General features: G+C 46.6%; 1 long non-coding RNA gene and 2 pseudogenes across 1 annotated transcript; 2 read left to right on the top strand and 1 right to left on the bottom strand.

The window, feature by feature from the left end:
* Window positions 1-9,814: 9,814 nt before the first annotated feature.
* On the bottom strand, window positions 9,815-10,421 carry LOC147978149 (uncharacterized). Its single transcript, XR_015599543.1, has 2 exons — window positions 10,270-10,421; window positions 9,815-10,159 (listed from the first exon to the last, which is right to left on the bottom strand). It is a non-coding gene; the product is annotated as an uncharacterized LOC147978149 (long non-coding RNA).
* A 4,579-nt stretch (window positions 10,422-15,000) lies between these two features.
* LOC147978148 (lysine--tRNA ligase pseudogene) lies at window positions 15,001-15,787 on the top strand (annotated as a pseudogene).
* On the top strand, window positions 15,001-16,619 carry LOC147978147 (lysine--tRNA ligase pseudogene; annotated as a pseudogene).
* The last annotated feature ends 293 nt before the right edge of the window (window positions 16,620-16,912 follow it).

Raw genomic sequence — 16,912 nt, 5'->3', positions numbered from 1 at the left:
TAGAATTATGTTATGTTAAAGGGGCATCTAGATGCATACTGTTGTGGCTGCCATTAAATGCATGTCTTCTCAAACTATTTAAAAGGAAGTGTTGTTGCCGTGCCATTTAGGTAGTTTCAACAGATATGATGTGCTTGGCTGTTAATGTTTTAGTGTGCGCTTCTCACCTGCTGGAAAAGGCCAATTCGGGCATTGTAGCTGCTTCAGTATTTGATTTTCATATATTTTTCTTTTGCAATATCCTGTTCTAACATCTGAAGATGGAATACTTTAACAATATAATCTTCCTGACTTTCTGCAACTGATTTTTGCTGTAGTCCAAAATTATATGTTTGTGTTTATTGCCTTTTTTAGTGTGTTGATATTTGAAAGGGGAACAGGGCAACGTGTTGCACTCTTGCTTTTGTTAGAGCACTATATTTTATTGTTAACCATGCTATGGTCCAAACTCCTTTTTATTCTGCTCATATGATATTGCTCATCTTTTGTTTTCTGTCCGATGCCTCCTGTATTTAGAGTAGAAATATTCTTAATTTAGTGTTTCTTGAACATGGCCAGGGCAATGGATAAAATCTACTCTGGATAGTTGACAGAGGGAGTACATGCTAAGTTGACTTTTTTCCTGCGGATTTGCTTATCGTGAAGATGCTTGCAAGGATGCAGAGGGAGCGAATCATTTGGAGAGATAGGATGCCACTGTTTGGTGTTTTTATGCATTTTGGTTTGCTTGTAACTGTGTTTGCACTAGCTGGGAGTAAGTGACTTCAAGAAGTGTAGGTGTTTTAATTGAAGGCATGAAAAGCCATGACAATATGTATGCTCTTACAGGATGTGCTCTAATGCCGCTGGTTTATTATAAATCTTGGATTAGTAATGATGTGTAATGTTGTTGGTTTATTGCAACTATGTGTTTGTTTTAGTTGGAATTGTATGCATAGAATGGAATTGGTGGATTTTTTTAATTCCTAATTAGTTAATAGTAGCGTGGGAAAACACCGGACGCGCTACTACTACTTCGTTAGTAGTGGCGTGGGTTTGCGTCCAGGCTACTACTAACTTTTTAGTAGTAACGTGGGAAAAAACCTGAGGCGCTAATACTATTTGATTACTAGTAGCATGGATTGCACCCGCGCTACTACTAAAATGTTAGTAGTAGCGTGGGTTTCACCCGCGCTACTACTAACTATTAGCTGTAGCGCGATACTAGTAGCGTGGGTATCCGCGCTGCTAGTAGCCATTTTACTCGCGCTGGTAGTAGACTTTTTCCTAGTAGTGGATACTGATTGCAACCGACAATGCCTTCGACAAGGAGACGACGCCCAAGATCCCACCATCGTCTGTCACGATCCATGTCAACATGATTTTCGCCGACATTTGCGTCATTCCGAGCCCGTAACTGGTTGGTTTCGAGCTGATCTGCACCGAGACGACGCGCGTGCCGTCTGAATGCCTGCAGGGAACCAGCTTCCCATGGCAACCCCTCAACGCGTCGCCAGCCGGCCACGAGAAAAACCACGAACGGATCTAGGGTGGACCAGATCCATGGCTGCCGCCGCACCCTCCATCACAAGAGAACATGCAGGTTCCCTCGGCCATGGAGGTGAGCGCTGCCATCGCATGACCAGGGGATGCCGCCCAGGCCGCTGCGCTCAGTCTCCCCTCTAGCCACGCCCTAGCTGAACCAGGTGTTCGCAGCCGCGCCCAGACGCCCAGGCTCCTTCGCTGCCAGACCCGCTGCAACCGCAACCTACGACGGTGGTAGCGGCGGAGAGGGAGGCATTAGTGGAAATGAGCCATTGAAGGCGTTAGGGTTAGCTCCGTGGCGTTGTGTGGTGACGCAATGCGAGTGGGTACGTGACACTGGCGGAACTATGTTGAGGCCGTAGGGGGCTGCCCGCCCACCCCCCCCCCCCCAGCCTTTGACCAAACTCCGAAGAATTTTTTGGGAGGGCTTAGATGAGATTTTTTTTAGAAATTTGCACCCCTAAATGCTCATGTTTTTAGCCTTGGCCCCCCAGTAGTTTCTATCAAGCTCCGCCACTGGTACGTGAGGGGGTCTCCGAACCACTCCTGGTGTCCTAAAGAGATGCGAGTGACATGGTTCGACATAAGTAGATGCAACACTTCTTTAGAGATCAACTAAAAAACACTTCTTTGAAATTCATCTCATCTTGTTGGCGAAGAGGCGTTCATATTCTGGTGTTTCCCTTTGCTAATTGCAGCGACAAGGGTGTGGAGGTTAGGTCGTGAGCTTGTGACACACACTCAATCAACGATTGTTTTTCTGGTCATCCTATCTGATTATGTACAATCCCGTGGAGAAGGACGCAGACGACATCGGTGATGGACCGCAACACTGTCGGATAATCACGACGTGTTGGCATGCATGACCTCATTGCATGTGTCATAGTCTAGGTCGGTTTGTATCGCACCTACTGTGATCAATCCTGCGTTGCACGGGTGTGTTCTCGGCGAGATCGGAGAAGCGAGTTGGTGTGTGTTTCGCTTCTATCTCTGGTCGGCGGAATTGAGGCTAGCTTCCACATATGTGATCGATAGTTCTCAATCGAGTTTATGTAGGTGCATATCTCGCGGGAAAGCTCCGGGTAAGATGCATCCTCGAGTTCGGGACCTGCGTCTTCAGACACGCGCGCCTCCTGCGGACAACGCAGAACCGACATTGGAGAGCACTAATCAATGCAATCTATCGCTGTTGAAAAATCTGGTTCGAGATCTACCGATGCCTCCTACTCTTACACATGGCCTAGCAACTTTTTTGCAATTGGTGGATCAAAAAGTTTGAGAACTGATCTGGATTTCAAGAGCATTGCCTTACGAGATGTGGATTCCTGAGACAGTGCATGTTAGTGAGATGAGTAGGCACCGGAGAAGTGGATTTTGAGAGCGGGGGCCCTGCTTTTATGGACACTACGAGGAAGTACTAGAAGCAATCTATTTACATGTACGGGTTCTTGAGCAGCTTGCGGTCTCAATGACCCGGCACTACCTGTAGTGCTGGACCCATGTGCCACTCCAGTTATAAGGGCGGTCTCTGCGCCAAATGACAGAAGCGGTAGATGTAAAATCTCACCTACAATCATCCCATTCTTTTTTTTTCTAAAGGGATAATGGAACCTATGGCCTCTGCATCAAGTAAGGCATATTGGAACCTTTATCCTCTGCATCAATTAAAGCATACACTTCAACAAGCGAAGAACATGACAAAAGCAACTACGTCAGTAGCATTACAAAATATGAGTGCTACATCCAGAACTATGTCGACTTTTTCCACAACAACGCATGGTGCAGGGAATAAAGAGCACCACCGTAGTTGCTTTATTGCTAGTGAAACTAGGCGCCGCCGTAATCACTATGCTTAGCTGCACCTGGAAGACGCGAACAAAACCACCAAATAGCCTGTTTGTGTAACTTTGGTCTGCTAGCAGCGTCTGGTAAAGAGGCACAAACATCGGCTCATTGATTTCCGTAAATACGGGCATATGCATGATTCATTCCTTTGCATAGCTCGATTGCCATCTCAGCCAAATCTTTCTAACTTCCCGGTGCCTCCAACTCATATGCGTGGAAGGCAGGAAAGAATCTCATCCCAATATTCAAGGATCCCCTGCCGTTCGGCAGCCTGCCTTCCGCTGACTGACACATGGGTCCGCTGAGAACCTGGCCCATATGTAAGTGGCCCAACGGCACTGGCCGTATGTCAGAGGAGCCGGATCCCTTTTTTTCGTAGACCAGAAATATTAGAAGCGGGGTCAGAGATTATAAACTCATTGTGGATACTCCCTCCATTCACTATTGTAAGATGTTTTGAATATTTCAATATAGACTACATACAGACTGAAACTAGTGAACAAACACACTAAAATGTGTCTTTATACATCCGATTCACAAAATAGTTAGAACATCTTATAATAGTTCACGGAGGGAGTATGAAAGTAGGAGGTAGTGATTTTTGTGTTGTGTTCATGAGGGTGTGCGATATGCCACTTCAGTGAGTCATTCAGCTTCAAAACGCTGCAGAAGTCCACTTTGTCACCTCACATCACTGCTCCTCTGATCCACCTCCGTATTGTTTTCGTGCATTAATGATTGACCATCAGAACCAAGCGATCCGCTCCTACACCTGCATCTCCTGATTCACCGCACAAACTACAGCGATGAGCTTAAGAAGAGGTCGGCGGCTACAGGGCAGAGTGCATCGACGAGCTCCGCGAGACACGCATCGGATGTCCCCGCCTACTTGATGTTGAGGCCATTGGAGATGGGTGGACCTCGAAGACGATTGTGACGAACATCGGCCTTCCTAGGCCACAACGCAACAACAGAGGTGAACACAATGCGGATCAGAAGTGATGATTAGGTAGACGAGCCAGTGCTCCCTATGCATGTGAGTTTGAGAATGAAGATGCAGGAGGGAGAGAGAGGATAACAACAGCACCAGCCTAACGCAGAGGCAATGAATCAGTAATGGTGTCGAGGCACGTTAGCGGTCGGTGCTCCTGTACGAGCAAGAGAAAGGGGATCAAACATGAGAAGGACGAGGAAGAAGACTGTCGTACGACCTATGGAACCGACAATAAATTTATATATATTTTCTGACACAAATGCCACATCAATGTTGACTAGTTTACCAGGATTGCCACGTCGCACAAAACTACCTTTCATTCGTCCGAGGGGACTGATTTACCTGGTATTGAAAGCTGGAGGGTGTTATCTGACAGGTTTCATAGTTGAGCAATGTAAATTAAAGTAACCATAAAGTTCAATGTTGAAATATGAAATTATCTCTTTATTTTTACGGTATAATTATTTGGTTTGTGGTGGCCCCATAGAAATAGGAAAGGGGAAATTCTTCCCCGTGCAAACCCCAATTATTTCCTTGGGGTCAAGGTAAACCTGTCAGAAACATTTTTATTGGGTGCTTCAGGATCGGAGGAAAATAAGTCCCATCAGGAGAAGTTGGTTTTTTTAACTGGAACACCTTGCATTCCATTTACGATGGACCGACCAAATCAGCAGTCCCAACTCGAGCTACATCATTTTGGAGATCCATGTGCCAGACAGTTTGGTCATTCGGAGCACACCAGCAACCATGAGAGGCCAGCACATGCGCTACCTCGCTAGTGAGTTTGGGAGAAAAGAGAACTTTGTGGTGTATAAGCCCAGGACTCAACTAGAATTTTGCTTCAGGAAACAACATGCCTAGTGGTCCCCGATTGGCAGAAGGAGATTAAATTGCTTGCTGGAGAGACAGGCAATCTGTTTCGAATATGGCATGCCTCATACCTTGTTGCTCCGCCACTTTAATGGCCTGGAGAATGGCCTCAGGTTCAGCTTGCAACTCGAGGCCTGGTTACCTAACCCGCCCGCCGCCACCAGAATGACATTGCCATCAGCATCGCGAGCAATAACACCCCCATCCTCCCTTGCCAGTGGTGCGTGGTAAGAAGCATCAAGATTTAGTTTAATGAAATCTATGGGCGGAGGAGACCGCCATTGCACTATGGCAGGTCAGAGAAGTCGGGTTTCTGGTAGTGTGGATTCCTTGCAGCCCGCATACCCGCGTCTTGTGTGTTTGCCATTGCCACGTCGTCGATGCATAATTACATAGCATGCATCATAGTGTGCTAGCAAATATTGTAGACCTAGGTCGCCACGAGGTTGGCAAATTTTGCCACCACTTAAACAGGAGCATGATTGCAACACATGATGCGAGCAAGAAAGATTACTTCATAACCGGTGGGCAGAAATCGCTGCTGATATTTGCCCCTACGAAAGTTTCCGGATCAATCACATATATGCATGAGCCTCAAATCATTAAATTTAGATACAAACCCTACGAAACAATGCACTGGGCAAATAGAAAACATGAATGTTGGATGAGCTATGTAATCTTGTTTCTGACCGAGATGGTCTTGTCCTGCGAACATTTTGGTAGTCATGACTTACATGTACTTTACATTTAATAAAATGGTTGTGTTCATCGTATGATGCAGAGGTCGTGTTATTCATTTTGAAAAAGACGCCCACCTAAATAAAGATATTATAGGAAAATTGTGCCATCAACCCTTGACATCAAGGATGTCCTCCCGGCCATGAATCCTCAAGACTAGTTGGCTGTTTGCAACGCTAAAATCCTTGTCCGATGAGATAAAAAAATGGAGCGCAAGTTATTCATTTCCCTTCCATTTCACAAAATAGTTATTTAACTCGGGAAAATACCCCGGTGAACCTGGTGGTAGATGAACCCTATAAAAAATATCAGCGATTTTTTTAGCAACTCAGAAAAAAGTCAAAAATCATTGAAATTATTTTCGAACAAAGTTGACATATTGTTCCGCTCATGAAATAATTGACGACAAAAATCTGAGCCAACAAACAAAATTTCCCTGACAATATAGAGTGAATAGTAAACCTAGTATGTTGCTGATTTCGATTTGTCCTGGACAATACCTCGAAAGTCATTTCGCCCCCAATTTTTTGCGAGTAGGACAAGTTTGTTGCCGATAAATTTCATGATTTTTCGACCATTTTTTAAATTACCTTTTTTATAAAAAAAAATGGGTTCATATGCCCACTCGTTCCAAACGTTCCCCTCCGTTCATATGCCCACTAGTAGTATCTTATTTTATCATACAGTAATCCCCCTTTTCAATATGGTGTTCTATTTCATTGGTTGCATATGATTAACTCCTTTGTGATCATGCTGCTGTCATGGAACACTTAAAACTTGTTGATTGTAAATTTTGTAAGATGGCAAACATTTTGAACACTTGATGATGTGTACCGGGAAAACTGTATGGAGTCAAATTATGTGCATGGTGAAACATCAGAAACTTGTACCTGATTGTTGTCATGTGCAGCTTTTTCTTCCAAGAATTGCATGGAATCTGTTTTGCACCAGCTTGGCAGCGTATAGAAGTTACAGTCTTAACTCTGTTTCAATGTTACTTTGTCTTCCAACATCTGTTGGCTAGTGAAGTTGAGATTCTACCTTTTCGGTAAAAGTAGGTTATTATGTGTAATGTCTTACTGATTGTACACCACCGTACAATATGGTTTTAGATCTCCTTTTCTGATGCCATTGTGGTTACAACCAATATTTAGTCACATTAGCACCACTTATGCAATAACATAGATAATAAAAGATGTCGAAGTTTTTTAGGTTACATCACAACACCACCGGAATCGCACCGCCGTCGGCATAGCCTTGATTGGCCGTCGGGACAGGCCTATGCCGATGGCCCCCGTTGGCATAGAGCCGTCGGCAAAATATCCGTCGGCGTAGCCCGGGAGGCCGTCGGCATAGGCCCTATCCCGACGGTGTCCGTACATGGTGGAGGCAGTGAGAGAGGTCGCATCCGCCCTGAGCCATCTTCAATGCGGAGCGGCGTGCTCTACAGTGGCATGAATGCGGGCAGCTGGCGCAGGGCGGGAGCACGCGCGGAAGTGGAAGTGGTTTTGGTGGGCTAGGGCGGTCAGAAAGGGGCTTGGGATCGGCCCGGACTCCCGCAAACCTCCCCCACTTTTTTCTCCATTTTGTGGGAGAAATCGCGTCCGGACCGCCTCGCAGACCGATACAGACCCGCGCCGGATGGCTTCCGCGGTACCTACAGTGCGGTTCGGACGGTTCCGAGAGGTTTACTGGTCAGCCTTGAAGATGCCCTAAGATGGCAACAGCCCCTCAAGTCGATGAAATGTCTGACATTCCTGTTTTGAGTTTCCATGTATTTAACAGGTAGCCATACAAAAAAACTAAGTTTTCACTTATTATGGATAGGGAAAAAATTAAGCAACAAGCACTGCTTAATTCCGCTGAGATGCAGTACAGTGTTTGCACTCGCATCCACGAGCATCTCAATCGCCAACTGCACCAGTGCCAACGTTGGTTTGGCAATTGCGGAGACAAGCCTTGGGGTTACACGGCCTAGGGATGACAAGGTTCTGGCCAGGAATGACAGGGGTCTGCTGGCATGATGCGAGGAAGACCGATCATGCAGGACATTGCCATGATGCGAAAAGAGCATGACGACAGCCACCATTATTTTCACGACAGCAGTCCCCCAACGCCGCCCCGATCGAGTCCGCCGCCGCCTGCCTGCCAACATTCATGACTTGTAGCCTGCCGACTAGAGTCCCATGCTGCATCAGCCGCCCCGATCGAGTCCGGCGCCGCCTGCCAGCCAACATTCATGACTTGTAGCCTGCCGACTAGAGTCCCATGCCGCATCAGCTGACGAGGCACGTGGCTGACCACAACTTTGGGTCGAGTTCCACCAACCAACCCAGATCAGATCTGAGGGATCGACAGGTGAAGCTATTGCTGCAAGCCGGGGCACACCACTAGGCGGAGCACCCCACCACACCCGACACCGAGCAGCGCCGCCGCCGCCAAATCGGAGACTCGGCACCACTAGATCGGAGACGCGCCACCGCTAGGGAGGGAGAGGAGTCGCGCCCATGGAAGGCCCCGCCGCCAGCACTACCCGGGCTTCACCCGATGGAGACCCTTGGCGGCAACGAGGAAGAGGTGCTGGAGGAGAGGGCCAAGGGCTGGCGGTGCTAGGGTTCCCCCGAGCTGCCACTATGAGCGACATGGGGATCTACTCTTGTCGGCTAAACTACATGTGTAAAGAAACTAGCATCACTCATAGTAAGACGGGATTGCAGAAGTTGACGGCGGCAGATCCTAGAGCGTGCACAGACTGGCCGGGCTTTAGGCCATCGGATTAGATAGTGTCTGTTATGCGTACAAAGCACATCTATATACCTGTAGGTGTGGTGACTTTGTTGGCCTAGAAGGTGGCTTGGGTTGATCCTTATATTCATTTTGCCAGGCGATGGTGAATAATTAATAAAGATGGTTGTATGCATCATGACTGACCCTAATTTTTTTATTTTCATTTTTATTTCCTTCATTTATCCTCTCTATGTACATATTTTACCTAACACTTAACGGAATTGTACAGATGGATATTTCTGATCCAAACCCCAAGAATCCATGCACGAGCCCTGGTGATGTCACGCCATGGCCCAGTGTGGTCCGCGCCTGCCAGAGTCTCACGCCCCCATGGGTTCCTTTTAGTCTGAGTAGCAAGCCCCAATGATTCCTGCAGAACGGCTGGGTTGGTGTCGAGCACAGTACTTGCCCAAGAACTGGCGTGCCTCGGTGGCAAAACTAGATGAGAAACACAATGTTTCATGGATCGCAAATCCGGAAAGCATCCTGCCCAGCCTTCTTGAAATTCCGAGCAGGGCCAGCTTATCTTCATAACTTTCTGATCCCTCCTACTCCTATTGCGCTGTGGACGACATTGACTACCAATTTTTGTTGAACATTTAGAGCAGATAAAGATTTGAGTGCATCGCGGTATGAGTTTTGGGTTTTGGGATAGTGCGTGTGTGAGGTTCCGAGAGACGAGTGGAGAACAAGCGGGGAAAGGGATGCTCTTTAAAGATTGAAGATGTGTGAATTCATTATAGCGGGAAGGACAAAACCCACTTGCATACGTTTGATCAATGACGACGCCGTTCTTGCTGCCTACCGTGCATGAAAATGGCTTCAATTTCTTCATTACTAACGTGAATACTAAACGAATTGTGTGCTCGAAAGGACAAACGCTACCTATATATGTGCATTATAACTTGCACACCGTTCACGATTTCATGAGCTCCATCAATTTACTACGCTAGCAAAGGAAGATAAATCAAGCAGACTACACCTCTAGCAAAGGGAGGGGGGAGGCTAGAGGACCACACCTTTATTTTTAGATGTGGTGATCACAAGCAAACATGCTAATAAGGCAACTGCCCCTCGAATCGATCAAATTTCTGACATTCCTGATTTGAGTTTCCAAGTAGGAGTATTTGACAGGTAGCCAGACAGAAAAAAAACTAAGATTTCGCATACTATCGGAGAGCAATTAAGCAACAATCACTGCTTAATTCCACTGAGATGGAGTACAGTATGTGCACCGGCATCCACCGGCATCACAATCGCCAACGGCACCGGGGCCGACGTTGGTTTGACAGTTGTGTTGACAAGCCTTGGGGTTACACGGCCCACGGATGACAGGGGTCTGCCGGCAGTCTTCAGGGATTAGCGAGCCGCCACCATTAGCCGTCGCCTGGATCATCAGATCTATATGTTCGTACCAGCATATAAAGATTGCAGAGATTTATTATGAGAAAACGACAGTGGAAAGGTCGCCATACAAAATTGATCACAAAACATGCTCCAAACGTACATACCTGAGGATAGCAGCGCAACAAGGGCAAGCGAAAATAGTAGCATCTTGTACAACGACCTCATCCTGGCTTGATGGTGGAGAGAGAGAGAGAGAGAGAGAGAGAGAGAGAGAGATAGCGTGTTTACTGGGATGGCAAGCCAATCTTTTCAGATATGCCTGGGTTCCTGCTCTGTGATTAGGGTCTTAGATGGCTTTTTATAATGGACACATAGGTGCATGCTACAAGTTTTCGACTTATTTACATAATATTAACGTTTAAACACATTAATTTAATCATGGATCTGTATCCTATAAATGTGTATGTTGATATACACCCAAAACATACAGCTCATATATATAGTAAAAAATATTTGTAGTATATTTTTTGCGAGGAATATTTATATAGTATATTTACACCCAAAACCTATAGCTCATCTACTGATGGCATTATTAATTGTGCATTTATTCGTGAATTGATTGCCTTGAAGGAAAAACCAAGGATCTATTTATGGCATATTGACTGGCCGCTAAAAAAGAATATATGCACAGTTAATATAAATCTTTCCAAAGATGTGCAAATTACTTTATTCTGGAAAAATATATAAGGAGGTTGTTTTTTTGGCAAGGTAGTGAGAATCATGATTTTATTGTGATTCTACGATGTTATGATCTAAATCGATTAGATATCCATATTTTCGCGAGGTCACGATCCTACTAGTGAGCCAACGCTTTGCAATTTTACCATAGAGGATCAATCTGATCCCAACTCAAGATCCTGAATATCTTCTTGTAAGCTTCTATACTACCCTCTTGATAAATACATGATTTCTTACGAATATCTTTTATAACTCTGGATACTAATTGGCAAAAATAAATATTATACATATCAAATTTGCCATGACAATATTTGCACACTAAGAAATTCAGTTTAAAAAACATCATTGGTTGCTCATTCATGCCTCGCTTACCTCCGGCCACTGAAATGTGGGCCACCACCATGCGGACAGAGCATACGCCGGCAGAACGTACTATATTTGCACAACCGGGGCAAGTTCACTGATCGGAAATCAGTATTTTGCAAGTGTTCGTACCAACTACATCGCTGGTGTATTTACTTATTGAGGCAATATCACCGGCAATCATACAACTTGCGCAAGATGTTCAGTTTAGTACTAAAACTTTAAAAATATAGATTTATAGTCATCTAACTTGTTGTTTGGTGCAAATACGGTGCTTTTTACATCCACCCAGCTTGCGTGGCATGCCAACATTGCGTGGCCCACATATTAGTGGGTGAGAGAAAAAAATCAAGAAAGATTTGGTGAAGTTTGGCCATTCGAGGAGCTCAAATGCGTGATGTTCGTGCAAGATTTGGTGAAGTTTGGCCATCCGAGAAGGTCGTGGCGAAAAAGAAAAAAAATCAAATTTCGGGTATGTGAGAAACATTTGTTCATGCCGATTTTTTTTCTTGTTGCACGCTCCTCGATCATCCAAACAATTTACACAAACATCACCCACGCACCAACACGTAGCTTTGTTTGGTTGTTTGACAGTACTCCGTCGAGCAAGAGCATCACGATTGGGGGCCGTGGAGTGGTGAAGAGGAGGTCGTGCAAAGGGCGGCCTCTTGTATTCTACCTGTAGGCGCCTAGGCCAGCGGTCCCGGACGGTGTCGTCGACCGCAGCACTCCCCAAGGTTGCTCCCGCACCAACCTCTTGTCTATTCGATGTTCGAAGTTTACTGCTAGCTTTCCTGTACATGTGATCTGGTGGTTTCCAATGGATAGAAGCCAATGTGTTCGACGAAATGCCTAAGCCCATCCGTACATTGTACAATGGCAGATTTGGATACTGTGACTCGTTGAGGTAGCTGTGGCATACTCTGCGAGAGAAACAAGGGTTGGATTTTGATGGCGGAGTGAATAGCAATTTTTGAACGAAATAGCGTTGTGCTCGTATTGGGAGGAGTATGTCAGAGGAAAATAGGGGAAATTTAGGAATTACCTGGCTCGTTTGTTGTTGTTTTGATTAAAATATTCATTATTCTTGGCTGCTTACTTCCTTCCTTGTCGTTAGGCTGTTAGTGGATGATCGGTTGATCTTTCTCCCGAAGTTCTTAGCATGGTTTTCGAGTCGCGACTCATGCGAGTCTCTCTGGGGCAGTGACTCGGAAGAAGTCGAGCCTGCGTTGTGACTAGTCGCGAGTCGACACTAAGCTGAGTCGACCATATTTTTGTGACTCATAGACTAGTCGAGCGACTCGAAATCCATGGTTCTTAGTATATGTTTGAACCCCTAATCCTTATGAGTGCTTTTTCTTCACGCATAGTGTAGCCTTTCATAAGCTTCACGCATATTTACATGTAGCCTTTCATAAGCTTGTCTGGTCCGACGTATGGACTTTGACCACCACGTATGTTTTTTCTTCCTGTGTTTCCATCTAGTTCTACAATGTATTTTTGCCATGTGATGGATGTAGGTATTTTCTTCTTAATTTCCATGCCTAGTGCAGATGTACTTTTCCATGGCTTCCCTGTGGGTTACAGGGTTAGATGATTAACGTTCTCATAATTCGAACTCCCCATTGTGGGCTTCATGTGTTCTTGTGTGTATTTTTCAGATGCAGATTTCTACATTGAGTAATCAGTGATTATCCAAAGTTTTGTCATGGATGTAATCTTATTGTTACATTTAGGGGGCCATGGTTGTTATGCTGACTCCTGATGACAAGTGGGATGGCATGGATGTAGTTTTTAACTGAAATTATAGATGTAGTTCAACCTGTTGAAGGGCATGTATTTTGCTGAATCATAACCATAATGGGCTGTGTTTTCATCTCTAGTCAATGGAGTTTATCATGATTTTCCTTCATGTCCGCCATGCAGTTTCAGTATGTGCCAAAATGTTGTTTTGCAACTTCTAGCATATCTATTTCACATCCTACAAAATTTATAAAACACAGGGATATTTTTAACCATTCCATCAAATAGAACTCACCAAGAAAGCAGAACTGTACAAGTAAGTAACCATTCTGTTTGTGGTCTTGTCAACTGTATCCATCTGTTTACTGGTAGTATCTTATCTCTGCCGCTCATCAATGTTGGGTAATACTAGGATCGTAACATACAGATCGCTGCTGCAATGCTAACAGTACTAGAGCTTAATTAATCTTAAGAAAATTGTATGGCAAAGAACATTCAGGTGCATGATACCACTACCATGGAATAGAGAAAGCTAATTCATTGACAGTGCAGGTTTGTGAGGTGTCTGGTGCCCGGCCAAGAACTAGCAAACTTTTTTTTTTGTCCAAACAGTGTGTTTGCAGTTTTCTCCATATGCATGCATGTACTAGTGATCTCGATCGGTGAAGCGAGAAAATTAAAGGAGTTTTTATTTTTCATGACAGCAAGAATAATTTTAAGGAAGTGGAATGCCTTGTGTTTGTCTTGTTAAGCTTCGAGCAACAACTATCAACTAGTGGATGTAGTTGAGAGTTCAGAGTTTTAACCTGAACATCATTGATCTTTCTGACTTGAGTTGGATCAAAAATATGCCATAGTTCTCTTCGCCGCAAAAATATCAACAAACCCGCTGTTGCTTAAGCGTATTGCTACTGTTCTCTTTTTTTTTCAGACTCTGTTCATATTTTTCGCTCATTAACAGGTACGGGCAACAAGCTGAAAGGCAATCCTGTTTCTTCCTACTCTGGTGGCAAAGCCAATGTTTCTTTTCCATGAAAGTGTTCAAGGCAGCAGACAGTTCGATGTAAGCCCCCCACTCTCTTCAAATCTACGGACCTTTTTCCTGTTCTTTCTCCTTTAACCAGGATGTGTTTTCTTCGTCTAACTACCGATATTGTTTCGGGTGTGCTCATGGGCTGTTAATTAGGACACATAAACAGATTAACCAGGATATCACTCATCATAAGTATGCGTATTTCACTTTCTTTGAGTTCACATGTGTATACTGATCTTTCTCTACAGTAGTGTCATGGAGGCAACATATTTTCTTTCATCTTTGATCTATTTGTTGTTGCTGGATGTATAGCTAGCTCCGTTGTTAGGTATAAAAAGTAGGAAAACTTTGGTTTTCAATCGGATGAACTTTCTCATCGGCGTCGATGTTGTGATGCAGCACTCAGGTGCTGCGCTGTTGTGCGGTCCATCGGTGTCTAACGGCGCTGCAATGCATCGTTCAATTGTTCGACGCTCTGAAGCAGCGGTCGTCGTCAACTGTTGGTGCTACAACGCATCCTCGTCGGTGCTGCTATGCAACCCAGCGGTAGTTGCCAGTGCTGCGATGCAGCGTCGACGGTCGTCAGCGGTTGTCTGTGCTGCAACTCAGCCTTCCACGGTGCTGCCATGCAACACTCGATAGACTGTCAGCGGCCGGCAGTCAACAATGTTCTACATGCAATCAGTGCTGCAGAGGGGCGACGTGGTTCTTCTAGTACGGAGTCTGGGGCGTGGTGCTTCTCGCATGGGGCTGCGTTGATGCGGCGCCCAGTTTTGCGTTGACTGGATCGAACGGCTACGCTGGAAAGGATCCCACAAGTCTGGGGTGGGCTCGTGGGGTTGCTTGTTTGGCAAGTCACGGTAGGTTTTGTTCGATTTTGAGTCCAAACAAGCGCATAGTCGTCTCTTCTTCTTTGTACATATAAATAAACCGATGAGAACACGAAATCGCTGCTAGGTCAAGAAAGTCTCCGCTCTGTTTTTCCCCAACTACGGGAGAGAGTTTTGCACCGCGCGCCATGGCGGACGACGGCATGGATCCCACCCAGTACTACCACAACAGGCTCGGCGCGCTCGCCGCGCAAAAGGCCGCCGGCGTCAACCCCTACCCGCACGCCTTCCAGCCCACCGTCTCCGTCGCCGACTACGTCCACAGGTACAGGGGCCTGGCCGACGGGGAGAAGCTGGTCGACGTCACCGAGTCCCTGGCCGGGAGGATCATGAGCAAGAGGACGTCGTCCTCCAGCCTCCTCTTCTACGACCTCCACCGCGGCGGCGCCAAGGTCCATGTCATGGCAGACTCCGGGACCTCGGAGCTGGAGACTCCCGAGGAATTCTCCGCTTTCCACTCTGGCGTGAAGCTTGGCGACGTGGTCGACGTGCGTGGGTTCCCTGGTAAAAGCAACCGAGGCGAGCTCAGCATATTCCCTGCACAGTTTGTCGTGCTCTCGCCCTGCCTGCACATGCTGCCGCGGCAGCCGAATAGGCACCGGCGCGCGCCGCCGCTGCCGTGGGCGCCCGGCATGCCCAGGAACATGGAGAGCTACGCCCTCAAGGACCAGGAGACACGGTACCGCCGGCGGTACCTCGATCTCATGGTGAACCCTGAGGTGAGGTCCGTCTTCACGGCGCGAGCCAGAGTCGTCTCCTTCATCCGCAGCTTCCTTGACAAGCGTGGGTTTCTGGAGGTGGACACCCCGATGATGAACGTGGTTGCCGGTGGCGCCGCCGCGAGGCCGTTCGTCACGCACCACAACGACCTGAACATGAAGTTGTACATGCGCATCGCGCCGGAGCTCTACCTGAAGCAGCTCGTCGTCGGCGGACTGGACCGCGTGTACGAGATCGGGAGGCCTTCAGGAACGAAGGCATCGACACGACGCACAACCCCGAGTTCACGACGTGCGAGTTCTACATGGCCTATGCGGATTACAACGACCTGATGGAGCTCACGGAGGAGATGCTGGGCGGCATGGTGAAGGAGCTCACGGGCGGCTACAAGGTGCAGTACCACGCCAACGGCGCCGACAAGCCGCCTATCGAGATCGATTTCACGCCTCCGTTCGCGCGAATCGACGTGATCAAGGGACTTGAGGACATGGCCGGTCTCAACATACCGGAGGAGGATCTGTCGACCCACGATGCCAACGACAACGAGTACTTGATGGAGGCTTGTGCCAGGTACGACATTACGTGCCCGCTTCCACACACGACGGCACGGCTGCTGGACAAGCTTGTCTGGCACTTCCTGGAGGAGACATGCGTGAACCCGACGTTCATCATCAACCATCCGGTGATCATGAGCCCACTCGCGAAGTCACACAGGGACGAAGCCCGGTCTGGACTGACTGAAAGCTTTGAGCTGTTCATCAACAAGCATGAGGTGTGCAACGCCTACAGGGAGCTGAATGACCCCGTCGTGCAGAGGGAGCGGTTTGAGGAGCAGCTCAGGGATCGTCAGGACGGTGACGATGAAGCGATGGCCATGGACGAAACCTTCTGCACTGCCCTTGAGTATGGCCTGCCGCCGACCGGAGGCTGGGGTCTGGGGATTGATCGCCTCACCATGTTGCTGACGGATTCCCAGAACATAAAGGAGGTCCTCCTGTTCCCGGCCATGAAGCCTCAAGACAGCTAGCTATTTGAAAAGATGAAATTCTTGTCCTATGAAAGAAACAAAAATGGAATTTAAGTTATGGACAGTAATTGCCCATTGTAAATATGGTTTCCTAGTTCTGTGCTTTACAAATAGTTAATTTCTGTACTTCGAGAAATAACAAGGAATGTTAACTAGTTCTACGTTATTTTAATGGACAGTAACTCCCATTGCCAATATGATTTTCTATTTCATTGAGTTGCTATAACTAACCTCATGTTCATGTATTATGTTTTGGTGTTTTTTCTTCTGAAAAAGAGGACAACTCCCGTCCC

The sequence above is a fragment of the Triticum urartu genome, chromosome 3A (genome assembly GCF_056163025.1).
Source record: "Triticum urartu cultivar PI428250 chromosome 3A, HENAU_Tu73, whole genome shotgun sequence".
NCBI classification, from domain to species: Eukaryota; Viridiplantae; Streptophyta; class Magnoliopsida; order Poales; family Poaceae; genus Triticum; species Triticum urartu.
Note: the sequence above shows the minus strand (reverse complement) of the source record. Positions and strands in the feature narration are given on the sequence as shown.